The sequence below is a fragment of the Acipenser ruthenus genome, chromosome 1, assembly GCF_902713425.1.
Source record: "Acipenser ruthenus chromosome 1, fAciRut3.2 maternal haplotype, whole genome shotgun sequence".
NCBI classification, from domain to species: domain Eukaryota; kingdom Metazoa; phylum Chordata; class Actinopteri; order Acipenseriformes; family Acipenseridae; genus Acipenser; species Acipenser ruthenus.
The window spans coordinates 88284061-88300900 of NC_081189.1; positions in this window are offsets into that span (position 1 = coordinate 88284061).

The window sequence follows — 16840 nt, forward strand, 5'->3', positions numbered from 1 at the left end:
CATGCATTTCAGCTGAAACCACCTCAAATTAAATCTGTGCCAACACTTGATTGCCATTTGCATTCCAGTGAATTGGTGCAGACATGCAAATCACATGTCAGTCAGGCATGAATTCAGCTTCACTTGGTGAAAAATACAGATGATGGAAACATGCAAACTCAATTTCAATGTCAAATGGAACGAAGGCAAAGTTGTTAAGAAAGCTTATTTCCATCAGGATGGTGAAATCATATTTATGTAAAAAAAAAAAAAAATGGTATTAAGAAAACATAAGAGGTGAAAAACAATACCAAATGGAATTACTGCATTATATATATATATATATATGTATATATATATATATATATATATATGTATGTTATGGACTGATGCTGAAATGCCCGGGCAGTTGGTGAAGTGCCCAGCTGCGGCGGGCAGATGCCGAATCAGCATCGAATTTTACATCATTTCAGCATCTGCCCACAGCCATCCGGGCTGATGGTGAAGAAAGATTTTTAACAGATACAGTATACTATTAACAGAGAGTGAATTACCTCTGTTGCCTTTAAAAGCAAAAGTGCACCACCATCGAGCCACACATTGCCATGTTTATTTAAATAACTTAAACACTTTCTGACAACGCTAGTTTAGAGCAGTGGTACTCAACACAGTATCAATGCACAAGGTTATTTTCATTGTGGGTTAGATATAGAGGTTAGAGTAATTGGAGGAGAAAAAACAAGTCCAAAATAAAATGCAACAATATTTTATTGTATTCTTATTGCACTAATGCAATATAGATCTCTGTGCAGAGTTCAGTTGAATGAGAGATCATTCAATATCAGCAAGAGACTAATAATCACAGCATATTAATCGTATTTTGGCAATACAACTGGAATAGAGAGGAAGTGCTGCACGAATGAATGAAAAATGTTGCCAGTGAAGTTTGACCAGGAGGTGGCTTTGTGCAAATTAAAGTTTAAAGGCATGATGTGGTAGATATGAACTCATTTTTACATAACTGAGCTTCCGTATCTTTGCCTGTTTTATGATCTCTCATTCAAACAAAGCAACTCTGCACTGAGATCTGCAATAAGAACACAATAAAACATTGCTGCATTTTATTCTGATCCCCCTCCCCGTATCTAATCCATGATATAACCCGTGGATTGATATTTTGTTAAATTCCGTTGCTCTAAACTGTGTTGTCATCTGTTAAAAATCTTTCTTCGCCATCAGCCCAGGTGGCTGTGGGTAGCTGACGAACTGCCCCGGCAGATGCCGAAATGACATAAAATTCAATGCTAATTTGGTACCTGCCCACCACAGGTAGGCACTTCGCGAACTGCCCGATTTTGGCATCAGTCCATAACATATACAGTCAAACCTACTCATGCAACCACCTGGTCTAAGTGTCCACTTTAAATTCCTCCCAATGATATTTGTGCTTTTATTTAACTGTATTAAGCGACCATCTGTCTAACGCGACCATTGTTCACAATTCTCTTACCCAGCAACGGACTCAAACCTGTATAAAGCACCCTTACACAGGGCTATTATTATAAGAAAAATATGGTTTTAAATGGTACAACCTAAATTCGAAGCAATACGATAACCATTTTAGCTGTCTTTTATCCGTAATCAATAAAACAACAGCGCTCTCCTGTAAAGGAAGAGAGAAAACGTGGAGAAACAAAAAGGTCCTCCCCAGATGACAGAATTAAAGTTATTAAACTTGTAAAGACAGTAAGTGCCAGAAAAACTGCTGAAAAATTCGGCACTAGAAAGACGCAGATACTGTGGCAAGCCAAATTATCATTTAGAGATATCTCAAAATGCATTTCAAGATATCTTATATTGAATTGCAGATGTTTCAGACTAACTCGATTTCAAGATATCTTAAACTAATTTTGAGATCTCAAATTCAATTTGAGATATCTTAAAAATTGACTTCCTGTCCTGTTCGAGATATCTCAAAATGACTTCCTGTCTAGATTGAGATCTCAAATTGAATTTGAGATCTCAAAGTGGCTTACTGTCCATTTTGAGATCTCAAATTCAATTTGAGATATCTCGAATTGACTTCCTGTCTAGTTTGAGATATCTTGATATAAGCCGGAAATCCATTCAAAACGTAGAGCATTTTCACAGGAAGTCAATATGAGATCTCTCATACAGGACAGGAAGTCAATTTGAGATATCTCGAAATGAGTTTGAGATCTTGAAATCGAGTTATTTTTATATACCTGCAATTCAATTTAAGATATCTTGAAATGCATTTCAAGATAGCTCTATATTTTTGATGAAACTGAAACCGTTATTGATGATCTGCAGTTGCTCGCCTGTTTTGCCTTGCACTTCAAATTAATGCATGGATATCAAGATCCTGGAGAAACAAACACCTAGCTTTACTGAGCACTACCTAAACACACAGGAACCTAAACTAAACCACAGGACGGCTAAGCAGTTTACCTGCCCAACCACAAAACACTTTGTTCTGTAAACTTACTTTTACTGTCCTTTTCACGACTGCATGGAAGCAGAGCACTCCTTTTCCTCCACAGCCCTGAGCAGACTGACTGCACCCCTTTTATACCCTGCACCTGGCTCTAATTTAATAATAATCACCAGGTGCAGGGGATAATTAAACAAAACAATTAACAAATTAAATTAAACAATAAAGCAAAACTAACAAAAATATGCCTGCGCACATGTCTTACGCAGGGAGGATTTTAACCCCCTCCCTGCTATGTTACAACATATATATTGTAAACGACTCGCCCTCTCCGCGGTTCGTTGCCCCTTTAAAACACCGACCCAACACACAGAAATGGATTTTTGAAAGCGCGGTTGCACAATTTTTAATAAAAAATACAAAACAAAATAAACACCTAGCTCTTTTACGAGCACTAACTAACACACAGGAACACCCTGACTACAAGTGGGACAGCTAGGCTGTTTCCCCACCAAACAGTAAACAAAACCACACAGGTTTAATACAACACACTTTACCTCACAACTGCTGGGAAGCAGAGCACCTCTTTCTGCCTCCTTCTACTCAGCAGCCCAGAGCAGGCTGACTGCTCTCCTTATAAACCCTGCACCTGGCTCTAATTTACAATCATAGTCAGGTGCAGGTGATAATTAACAATAAAACAATTAACAGAAAAACAATTAAACAATAAGCAAATTAACAAAATGTGCATACGCACATGTTTTGTGCAGGGAGGATATTAACCTCCTCTCTGCTGTGTTACTATATATATATATATATATATAATGTGTTACGGTAAAAGTCTGAATATTGGCAAATGTCGACATTTACCAAGCAAAACAGTAACTGACCGAAATAAACATGACAACGCTTTACTTCGAACATACCGGTGAATTGTAATGCTTCAGGAGTCCTGTGTAACTCCAAGTGCCACAAAATGCTGGAGTAAGTAAGTAAATATATCTATTCACTGCCTGTCTTTGTGGCGTATTGTGTCATAACAAAAGTATAATTTTCTGTTGTAAAAATTAAGGTCCTAAATTATTTAATTTGCATTTGACATAATTTTATTATTCATCAAACTACTACGTATTTGAAGTACAATATCCTTCAACACCATAGTGAATTGTTTTATGTGCAAATTTACCAGAATGTTGGTTGTTCTACATAAGTGGATGATAATATTGTTCAGTATCATACTGAACTAGTTTAAATAGCTCAATTGTGCATTACTGTAAGCTCATTTAATTATGATTTTGTTAATGGAAAATGTGTATGCAGAAATAAATATATTCTTCAACATTAATGATTATTTTGTTAATTGCAGATTTTATATGCAGGAATAAATACATTCTTTAATGATATACCTGTATTTACCAATAAGCTTTGGTAAATCATAATATTAACCGGTAAATGACCGAAAAGCAATCTGTTTCTTTATAATTTCAGGTATTTACCACCTTTTTGGCAAATGTTGACATTTACCGGTAAAATATTATTGACCAGATTCTGACTTTTACCGTAACACACACACACACACACACACACACATATATATATATATATATATATATATATATATATATATATATACAGATTTAAAAAATATATAAATTACATGTGAAATGTGCCACAGATATGACAAGGAAGTGTGACCACAGTTTAACAATAAGTCAATCATTGGCACAAAAGTATACAAAGCCAGTGCAAAACAACACCGAATGTGGCACTTTATTATAACTGCTGTTCCAAAAAGTGGTCCTGTAGATTGGCAGTACAGAGGAAACCATAATTTCTTAACTGGATATTTCCTTGTAAACACCATAATTATGAAATGAAAAATCCTGGCAGTTGCTAGTATGTTTAGTACTTACACTGGTTCCACACTTGTGGTTGTGTATTTGCATTGAAAATGCTTTTACTATGTAACCGTCAGTGATCAGGGGAGGCTGTTGTAACACACCATTACCCTGAAACACCACCTTAAACAAATATCATTTATTATTTTCTATTGTATAACTTTCTGAGACAATTCAAGTAATAGGGTTTGGGTTGGTCACCACCAACTCACTTATGTCATACTTTGCGTGCAAAGATTGAAAACATATTATGTAAACAATGCTTAATAGGTGGTACAGAATGGGCCTGCTATGCTACAGTCATTATCTAGGATACATTTTTCTCATGTTGCCACCCATATGCTGCCACAAGTTGTACCTTCCCCATTGTGCAGAGTAATGACTACAGTACTATTAAAGTATTTGTGGATATTCCCCTGGAGCTTCATGGCCTTCCCTTGCTACTGTTCTTCTGAAACCCTACAGTTCTATTAAAAAATAAATTTAGCTCAATGGGGGAAAAAATAAGCATATTCATATATTTATCACAACACATGTATGTTCAAGGCTGTGTGGTCCAGTGGTTAAATAAATGGTCCCCCGGTTCAAATCCCAGCTCAGCCACTGACTCATTGTGTGACCCTGAGCAAGTCACTTAACCTCCTTGTGCTCCATCTTTCAGGTGCGACGTTGTTGTAAGTGACTCTGCAGCTGATGCATAGTTCACACACCCTAGTCTCATATCTTGTAAAGCGCTTTGTGATGGTGGTCCACTATGAAAGGTGCTATATAAAAATAAAGATTATTATTATTATTATTATTATTATTATTATTATTATTATTACTAACTCAACCATCAATACCCCACACCCCTGACTACAGATTAGAATAGAATACAGATTTTTATAACTGCCTTCAAGTAGAGAGCGTTACAAAAATAGATTTAATGTATTGACAAAAGAGTGTAACAGTGCTTAACAGTGACCAAAAGTCAGGTCAAAAGTCTTGAGCCTAGATGTAAAAACATTCACAGAATGCATCCCTAATATAATTATTAGAATTTAATTTCTGAGGAGAGGGGCATTACAACTGAAAGCCCTTCATCCAGCCGACTGTAATCCCAATCTAGAGTAGAAGTAGACCAGTGTCTGGGCTATGATCCAAGAACCTTGATGCCTCCACTCCAATGTTAATAAGTTATTGCCATTTATTGCATGCTATTTTAGGGGAATAATACATGCTAATTTAGGACATTTCTGTCTTTATAGGTGGGTTTTTGGTTTTCAGTTTTTTATGTACTGCACATCACTTTGTGCACTTTCCAGTTTGTTGAAACACAGATAATATAAACTTCCAATGATGAAATGCAGAGGAAATAAAATTGTCTTCTTCCAACTACATAACGTTAGCCTACATAGAAGAATCTGTGAGCCTGCTAAACCCACAAGACCAAAAGTATCAACTAGTACAAAGCCTTGGAAGCATGTGGAAAGTGTGGAAACATCTTTTGAAAGAAAATGAATTACAGAATTCAGTATTAATTTAAATAAAAGCCTAGAAGCTGAAAACCAATATTTGGTGTGGTCTTCAAACATTTGGTAAAGACAACAGGACACTTTTGTGTGCTGGGTAGGGTATACACTCTTTTACAAAAAAACTGATTGTAGAATTGTATGTTTGACATGTCACAAGAATTTCTATCTCATACCACAAATAGAATGGGGTGAAAAAAAGAAAACCATCTAGTCAAACAGTCTAGCCACAATACCAACACTTAAAGGTATTAGCTCATGTGCACATAACATCAGGTGTAGAGATCTGAATAGCAGCTTAGTTAACATTATGTGTAGGCTCCAACAATATCCCTGCAGTGTTTACTGTGGGTTTACTGTTGGCTATTCCAGTACATTTTCTATGCATGTATATACATTGTATTTATTTTACATATATCTAGAGAAGTGCTTTTCCAATTGTAATAACAATTGCTACAGTACTTCTTCCACACAAATTATTGAATATATTATAATTAGGGCTTCTGATTTTCGGGTTTAACTGGTAAAACCCGATAAAATACCCCTGATACAAAAAAATAAATCGTTGTATAGCCAATAAACAGTGGAAAACACTGGAAATGGTTACTAAATTCACGTTGAACACCCCTATTCCCATTATAAAACAGAAGCTACTACAAAAAACTAAAAAAAAATCTTTCCAAGTGCAGCTGGGCAATGTCCCTCCTTCCTGATGTGTATCTACCATTGATTCGTTCTGAATACTTTAAACCCACCCGAACTACTGAGTGACAGCACATTCCTACATTTCTATTGGCAACTCCGCTTGCGAGATTTAAAACAAGATTACAATTAGGAATGAAGGCTTGTTAGCTTGATTTGAAGTTGTATTGCAGTTAAGATACGCAGGATTTAAAACAGAATTGCAGATTGTGACAATGTAAAAAAAGGCCTACACAGAAAAACCGCAGAAGAATGTGTCCGAGACCATAAGGATTTAGTTGTGGTAGAAAGAAAGTGCAACTTAAGTGTGCAAGTACTGTCGAGTTACTATACATATTTTGATAGAAAAAACAGCACAAGCATTTTGGAACGTAAATGAAAACAATAATGTTATACAGTAAGCCTGAAAAAAAAGATTTACATAAAACTCGAAAATAGCTCAAAATAAGTTCCGAAAAATTTAATTAATAAAAAAACAAAAAACCCTAATTATAATCTCAGCGTATATGGAGCTTGCTTACCTGGTCGTCTGACTGTCTTTCTGTGTGCCTTGGATACTTTCGTAGAACCACTTGTCAAATTATGATGGATTTTGCTCGGGAACTTCTTTAGCACAAGTTATTGAGTATCTGAAGACAGCTGTCCATCTGTATCAAATTTACATTTCTACTTACCTGTGCATCCAGTAGATAGATATAGGTCATGGTGATCACCTTTTTATGTTACTGATGGCACTCATTTTCATTTTAGAGCAGTAGTAATAGGATGGGTGTTTTTTTCTGATAAATCTGATGCAAAAACAAGGTTAATATTTTGAATTAATGTAAAAATGGATTTGAGGTGTGGTCACTTTATTATACCAGTTGTGTAAAAAAGTGAAAGAGAACACCTGATCTGCATATGAAACAGAGTCATACAGAAATCATAGGATGTGATAGAATGTGTTTTCACCTACCCAATCATTAAAATAGGCTGCTAGTGTTCTTGATAGTAAATTAACTTAATGGTTGGCCAATCGTACATTAATTTTAGTAACTAAAATGAGATGTTCTGTGTTTTAATTTGCTGCAACTATAACGCAACATACACATTTTGGGGCTTATGTAATGATGCAAAAGTACGCCTAAGTTCTTTGTTACTGTACTGGTTACTGTATGTAACTTTAACTTTTTTTTTTCCTTTCACAAAAAAAAAGGAACACATTGTATTTTGGTTAAGGTAATCAATAAATCTGTCCAATGTAACTAACTGGGCTATTCATGAATCTATACATATTCATCATGTCTTCAAATGTCACCACTCAAACATCTTGTCACAGTCACCTTGGTTCGAAAAAATATATTATCTAGAAATTAAAAGGGGGACCTTTTAGAAATATCAATGTGAATAATAAAGAAACATTACGGTCAACCCTTTCCATAACTCTTGCTTTACAACTTTTCTGACCAAGCTATACGGCCGCAGAAGAAAAACATTGAGACAGTTTCCACACCATACATTTGCCATGGATTAAACAGTTGCAATGTTCCTGTTTGTGCTGTCCACAAGAAAACCAAGGTAGTGTATAGATGTGTCAGTGTGTATGCAAAGTAGCTGTTTGTACATGCAAGGCATGCAAACTTAGCTAACTCTCTTGTACAAACCTGAAGAACACACCTGTTGAGTTTCTTCTCATATGCAAACTGGCCACCAATTAAAGGGGTAATAACCAAGGCTTTTTTAGTAATATTGTAACAAGCTGGCAAAGTCCGGACCAGGAATCACAGTCCAGACCAGTGCATTTCACTATAGGGTACTTTTGTTCTCTTATTGAACTAAAACAATATCCGGAGGCCTACTTCCCTAAGCTTTCCACGTGCGGTAGATGTTCAGTCCCAAAAGAACTTCCTTCCCCTTGTTCTGAGTCATGCATGTCGCTGATGGCAACTACCAATCCTAAATTCTCAATGTGTGCATACCAAATGTTCAGTAGTTCAGGACAAACCCCACAACATGGAAATTTGAGTTTAGGAAAACGTTTATTGATGATTATGCAATGAATATCTGAAAAAACAATTTGGCATCAAACCCGCCTGGTTTGAGGGTCCACCACCTGGCCATCTGGACGAGGCAGGAGACCCCCGTGACAGGTTAGTCGAGCGGGCCCAGATTGCAACGGCAGGGACAGAGACTCTGAGACAAGAAAAGTGCAGTTTAAGCACTGGTCTACACTTTAATAAACAAACAAAATTATATAACTAAAAGGCACATGAGCCAAAACAAAAGTTTAAACAAAATACAAAACTGTTCAGGCTGGCCAGAGCCTTCTCTGAACTTTAATTACAAAAGAAATGCAGAAACACATTAACAAAAACCACTCACCAAACTCCTTCCAAAAACACCACCACCAAACAAAGGATTTCTCCGCCTTTTATCCCATGTGGCTGGAGCCTAATTAATCATCAATTATTCAATAAGGCTCCAGCCATATTCTCATATGTTTTTGGCAGGGATAGGAAATTAACCACATCCCTGCCAACCATCACCAAAACACCAAAACAATATTATTTACAGGCAGGGCCCTGCCCTGCCACACCCCCTATAATAGATTGTACCTAGAGAAGCTGCTGGGACAGAGCTGAGGAAGGCGGAGGGATGCAAATGAGTCATACGCAATCAGGGTGAGTTACATGGTTATTTATATGTTTTTGACTAAATGTGTAGCTTATAAACTTCATATTGAGCCAAAGCCAGCCCAATAAGAAACAAAAAAAGAGGACTCAGTTTCACCGGGGCACCAAGTTACATGCCAATATACTCCTGTAGATTAGCATTTAAACCTATGTGTAGCAGTCAGAAACTCGGGCCTACATTTTTGGTGACTAGAGTTAACTAACCACCCCAATTGTTACGCTGGGGGTGGTTAAAACATTAAAAGGAAGACACTTGTACAAAGTAAAATGACAATAATTTATTCTTATATATTATATTAATATTTGTTTTTTAGGAATAATATTAAGGAGAAAATATTAGAGTCCATCTTTAGGGAGTAATGAAAGGGTTTTATTCTGTCTTTGCAGACAGCAGGTTTTATGTAGCTTTTAGTTTAATGCTTGGCATAATATATAAACTCATCTGAAGCTCAAGTTTGAGTATAACACTATGAGACATACAGTCGCAGACAAACGTATTTGGGCAGTTAAAAAAATGAGAAAAACCACAAAGAAAGTGATTTCTATAAATTCTAATTGTTCTATTGAAAGATATAAATAAAAGTAGAGATTCAGCTTTATAATAAAACAACAAATTACTACATAACATGCATAAAATGAAAAATAACTAATGCAAAATGCAAAAACTAATTTCATACTTTTTGTATACCCTTACATTAGTATTAGTATTAGTATTTTGTGTGCCCACCCTTTGCTTCCTTTACAGCTTGCAGACTTTTTTTGTATTTTGAAACCAGTTCCTGACATCTTTCCGGAGATATTTTTGCCCGTTCTTCAACACATGCAGTCTTCCAGTCAATCCACAACATCTTAATGGGATTCAAGTCGGAAGTGAGATGGCCAATCATAACTGCAATCTTCCTTTTTCTCAGAAATTACTTTGTAGACTTTGCACAGTGCTTAGGGTCATTATCCTGCTGGAATACTAGCACTGGGTAACAAATGAGAGTGCAACATTTTGTGATATTTTGCAGCATTCATTGATCCTTCTACAATACAAAGGTTGCCAGTGCCTTAGGAAGAAAATCAAGCCCATACCATCATACAACTTCCATCATGTTTAACATTGGGAATGATGACCTTTTCATTAGATTCTTCTCCTCTCTTCTTCCAAACATATTGTTGCTTTCTTGGTGAAAAAGTTATATTTTGGATTTGTCTGACCATAAAATGTACTTGAGAAATCATCAGGCTTCTTCAAGTATTCAATGGAAAACATTAGGTTACTTACCGTAACCCTGGTTCCCTGAAAGAGAAGACTACCACCAACCAATACTTTTGGGATATGCCTGCCTTAGGTAGGTATTCGCTGAGCACCGTGTGCACTGAGGCGCTATGCACAACGAGGCACCGAAGTACCAAGGGCTGAGCGTGCACCGAGGTACTGAAGCATCGGGGGACAGCTAATGCAGCGGTGCCTACCCAACTGTGTGTAGTCAGCCACCTGGTCAGCATGCAGCATGCACCAGGGGAGACACACAGGCTGAAGCTGTGGCGGACGATAGCTCAGTTAGTTTGAAAAAGAACAGAGCAAAAGGGAGAACACACTTTTTTTTTTTTTTTTGATGGCCCAAGCACCGAGGTGGGTGGGCTGAGGCAGCCGACAAGGTCTACTTGACAGCGGGGCAGGCTGAAGCACCTTTTTTTTTGCCCAAGCTGCACAAACGACAGAACGGCAAGCTGAGCCCCAGCAGAGGAACGTTGTTCTCCCTGAAGGTTTAGGCTGAAAGACAACACATGCACACACCTATACTGCACAGGCAGTCACACTCATACGACGGACAGCCAAGAAAAGACGACCTGCGACACAAGTGAAGCAGACCGTAAGAAGAAGGAAAAAATGGAGCTGCTGATTCCACGAGAGCGGCAAGCCAGCTCTCAGCATGAATGCAAGGGAACTGCAGTCGACTTAGAAGAGCTCTTTTCGAAAAAAACACTCTGATTAGTGACACGGAAGCATACCTTACTGTAGGTGAGAGGCAAAAGAGGAAGTGAGCTCCGCAGAACGACTACTTATTCCCTCGGCAGGCGGGACCGAGGCCGTCACTCCATGGAGGGGCCTATTGGCAGCTTTGACATAAAATATCCCCAAAATAATTGGTTGGTGTTCATCTTTGAATTGAAAGGGAACTCCAATCGCAACTTGGGGTTACATAGAAAGTCAATGCAGAAAGGTACAGTTGGGATTCTTTTGATGCAACCATTTATTAATTATGTTATATGAAGGAACACAAAAAAGGTCATATTTGCCACCAAATATATTTGAAGCAGCATTTGTTTTAATATTTGAATATTTGTCCCAGCAGTTTGGTATGACAAAATCTATAGGTCTTTGTAACAGGGGAGACCTGGACTGGCCGTCTGACGTATGCACGATGCTGCAGGAAGAGGACGGCAGTGTCCTGGAATCCACCTGTCATGACAATGACACAGAGAGGTGGGAAAGTGGGTGTGTGGGCTTTCCCTCTCTCCGAGTGGCTGGGGGGCGGGCTCAAGGGGATTGCTCGGCCTATAAACGGATACTTTGTTGTTCCCTCAGGTCTGCCCTTTTTAAATGAATGAGCAGACGGAGGCGCTACGGACGGAGCGGGGCTGGAAGAGAACCGCCAAATTTGCCAAGGATAAAACAAATGGAAATAAATATGATTATGGACATCATTGAATTATATGAACTTATTTTGAATCCAAGCATTACTGCAAAAATAAGAATGCAATTTCTACCAAACCAATTAAGGCAAATATTGTTTAACTTACAAAAATGTCAGACAAATTATAATAACTCAATATTTGGTAACAGAACTAAGCAACACTCAAACAGCATACAAAACAAGGAAAGGTAAACAAATTAATAAAATTACATTTTAAGTTACTGGCTTGTGGTAGGATGGCTTGGTGGTGACATCACAGACTAGGAAGAGACAGACAAGCTCTGCGATTTGAAGCACTGAGCGTGTATTTAATAAATGAAGGTTTAAACGAAACAAAACACTGCACACAAAACAAAATGGCACAGTGGCCAAAATAAACAGACAAACACAAAACACTGAACCAAACAATTATTGTACTGGTGTAAAGCCAGCACGAGTAGCAATTGTTATAGAGTTTTAGCTGGATGAGGAATTTTAACCCTATCCATGCTGTCAAAACATTGCGATTTAAACACCAAACAATACATTTAAATCATAATAATACAATACAAATACAAAATAAACACAGGGGTGGGGTGTACCCTGTTGTGTTGCTACTCTGCAGGTGCAGAGTTACTGTTCACGTGCACAGCATGTTAAGAAGCTAATTAAGGGGTATGTTCTGCACGTGTAAGCGGCGTGCAAACTAGGGGTATAAATGCAAAGGCGCATATGCGCGCCAAGGGTTCTAAAAGGTTTCTGTTGAGTTCTGTATGCTGGATGATGGAATAAAGATCATATTGTTTTATGCAGTTTATCCTGATCCCGGACTCCTTTATTCTTGCAAATACATTATATACCCTGTCACATAATGCCCCTCTACCCCCTTGTGCGTAGAACACTTGGCCTTAACGGCCACCTCCCCCTTAAAGGCCCCAAAGTCTTGGTCAATGTCCTGGCACCGATGGGCCCACAGGCGGCGGCAATAACAAATCCCCAGCAGCAAAGGATCCCCAGGTGATGGAAACTGGTCTCCTGACTGCAGAGGCTGCAACAGCAGCTCTATCTGTCGACCTGATGGGACCCCTGGGCGGAACAGGCATCCCTGTGCAGTGATGAACAGGCATCCCTGTGTGGTGATGAACAGGCATCCCCGGGAGGTGAAGAACAGGCATCCCAGTGCGGTGAGGAACAGGCATCCCCGTGCGGTGAGGAACAGGCATCCCTGTGCGGTGATGAACAGGCATCCCTGTGTGGTGATGAACAGGCATCCCCGGGAGGTGATGATCAGGCATCCCTGTGCGGTGAGCAACAGGCATCCCCGTGCGGTGAGGAACAGGCATCCCTGTGCGGTGAGGAACAGGCATCCCTGTGTGGTGAGGAACAGGCATCCCTGTGCGGTGAAGAACAGGCATCCCTGTGCGGTGACGAACAGGCATCCCTGTGCGGTGAAGAACAGGCATCCCAGTGCGGTGAGGAACAGGCATCCCCGTGCGGTGAGGAACAGGCATCCCCGTGCGGTGAGGAACAGGCATCCCTGTGCGGTGAAGAACAGGCATCCCAGTGCGGTGAGGAACAGGCATCCCCGTGCGGTGAGGAACAGGCATCCCCGTGCGGTGAGGAACAGGCATCCCTGTGCGGTGAGGAACAGGCATCCCCGTGCGGTGAGGAACAGGCATCCCTGTGCAGTGAGGAACAGGCATCTCTGTGCGGTGAGGAACAGGCATCCCCGTGCGGTGAGGAACAGGCATCCCTGTGCAGTGAGGAACAGGCATCCCCGTGTGATGAGGAACAGGCAACCCGAGCGGTGACGAACAGGCATCCCTGTGCAGTGAGGAACAGGCATCCCTGTGCGGTGAGGAACAGGCATCCCTGTGCAGTGAGGAACAGGCATCTCTGTGCGGTGAGGAACAGGCATCCCCGTGCGGTGAGGAACAGGCATCCCTGTGCAGTGAGGAACAGGCATCTCTGTGCGGTGAGGAACAGGCATCCCCGTGCGGTGAGGAACAGGCATCCCTGTGCGGTGAGGAACAGGCATCCCCGTGTGATGAGGAACAGGCAACCCGAGCGGTGACGAACAGGCATCCCTGTGCGGTGAAGAACAGGCATCTCCGGGCGGTGACGAACAGACATCCCCGGTCGGTGAAGAACAGGCATCCCCGTGCGGTGAGGAACAGGCAACCCGAGCGGTGACGAACAGGCATCCCCGTGCGGTGAAGAACAGGCATCCCTGTGCGGTGAAGAACAGGCATCCCCAGGCGGTGACGAACAGGCTTCCCCGGGTGGTGATGAACTGGCAACCCTGGCGGTGCGGGATAGGCAACCCCGGGTGATGATGGCAGGAGGTGGAAGCAGGAGTAGTCTTCCTGTGGTGGTGGAGGCAGCGGGACTGCTCCCAGTGGCACTGGAGGTTCGGGCTCCCCCCTTTTGGGCGCTGGATGCTCGGGCTCCCCCCTCATGGGCGCTGGATGCTCAGGCTTCCCCCTCATGGGTGCTGGACACTCTGGCTCCCCCCTTTTGGGCGCTGGATGCTCGGGCTCCCCCCTCATGGGCGCTGGATGCTCGGGCTCCCCCCTCATAGGTGTTGAACAATCTGGCTCCCCCCTTTTGGGCGCCGGATGCTCAGCTTACCCCTCTTGGGCGCTGGCATGGACGTGCCTACTGCTTGTGGAGCTGGAGTAGGCGTGGCTCCTCCCTATGGGATTGGAGATAGTGGTGCTTCTCCCATATCTGCAGCCATGTAGTTGCATACCATGACCGCGATGTCTAGGACGGACACTGGGCGATGTCTTTGCTCCCAGGCTTCCCATTGCTCCCCATCTCTGGTCTAGGGCTGCTACGATTAAATCGAAAATCGTTTTTTCAATCGATTCTATTCCTCATTATATACATTGATATAAATACTGGATAATCGATTCAATAATTACATTTTTCTAACATGCATAGTTAATAATATTATTTAAGTTTATCAATGAAAATGCACCGAACGCCCTGCCTTAATATTTACAGTATTTCTGCCAGACAAGCAGTGGGTGTGCAGGCAGGACGACAGGCTTGTATTCCTGGCAAACAGCCTGTAAATAAATTGTGCACAGTGAAGAAAACTGACTGTATATAGTTTGCGCTTCTTTGGAGTTTCAAAATTAACTGTTATATAATGAATATTTAACAATATTCAATAAGGCTATTTTTTTTAATTATCAGTGATGTATGCATGTTGTGGTAAGTTAATTAATTAATTAATTAATTAATTAATTAATTAATTATTATTATTATTATTATTATTATTATTATTATGTTTTAGGCAGGGATTTCCGCATTGTGTGTTTCACGGATAGTGAAGGTTAAGTGGTACAGTTTTAACAAGATGCAATGAGTGATGCTGCAGCTGTCACTGAATAAAAAAAGACTGTTTTCATAAACTTGTGTCTAGTTTATATAGATGTAATCTGCTTGGAATAAATATTTTAGTAACACCCCTGTAGTATGTTAAACTTACTTTAGGCTTGTTGCGAATGTTGTTGTTTTTTTTTCCTTCTCCTGACGCTACCAAGGCGTAATTATCCCTTGCACTCAATTGTTGTGCACAAGCTTTTACTTCACTGTAATGACATTAAAATAAACACGTCAGGGGGAGAAGAATGGAGCAAAAATGTATGTGGCGTGTAGCAGGGTGGTAGAAAGCCCTGTTTATTTATTTTTAGAACGGGGTACCCCTCCGCCCCTGTTTATCCCATGCACAACACCATATGTGGCAGGATGGAAGAGATAGACCAGGAAGAGATAGACAAGTACTGTGGATTGAAATAAACTAAATAAATCAAAGATTTAAACAAAAAAATACTTTACACAAAACAAAACGGCACAGTGGCCAAAATAAACAGACAAACACAAAACAAGTATCTCACAGGTGTAAAGCAGTGTTGTGGAGTAGTGGTTAGGGCTCTGTACTCTTGACTGGAGGGTTGTGGGTTCAATCCCAGGTGAGGGACACTGCTGCTGTACCCTTGAGCAAGGTACTTTACCTACTTTGCTCCAGTAAAGACCCAACTGTATACATGGGTAATTGTATGTAAAAATAATGTGATATCTTGTAACATTTGTAAGTTGCTCTGGATAAGGGCGTCTGCTAAATAATAATAAAGCCAGCACGAGTAGCAATTGTTATTATATTTTCTAGATCTTTACACTTTCTCGTTACTCCTTTAACAACCCAACTCCGGTCAGCAAAAGCTGCTGGTTTTTATATCGTGGTCAAGGGATTAACTGGCTATCAATTACCTAGTCAATAAATCATTAGCTGTCGACCACACATTCTCACAAGTTTTAGCTGGATGCTGTCAAAGAATAATAACAAAACATTGCGATTTAATCACCAAATACTACATTGAAATCATAATAATACAACACAAATGGCTTATCATACCCTACTCAAATGCAGCATATGCATGCAGTGTATGTTTAGAGAGAACATTAGACAGCATTACTCCAAATCTGTATTAGCAAGATTTGTTTTATTGAAAGATATTTTCACAGAATCAAGCCCCTTGAAAGTGACAGAAAACAACTGAGATAATGATTCAGTTCAGGTAGACTAAGAAATTAAAAAAACAGAGAGGGACAGATTGTAATGTGGCCCATCTAAAGAGAGACATCATGTAACTATTCTATACCAAAAAGCCAACAAACCTTTTCATGAATAGGTTAACATTCTACCTCATTGAGGTCAAAGTCATTATGCTTTCATTTGTTTAAAAACACAACCAATATTATTCCAGCACAACAAAATGAGATCAGGCTTTAATAACATTAACCTGCTATTCCTGTCTGTGGTGAGTTATGGTTTATACAACACAATAAAGAACACCTCCACTATAAGGATAGCCTCAGAGAAATGCCATCAGCTTTGAATAAAAATAAATAAACTGCACAGCAATGACAAGCTAGTCTTATAATT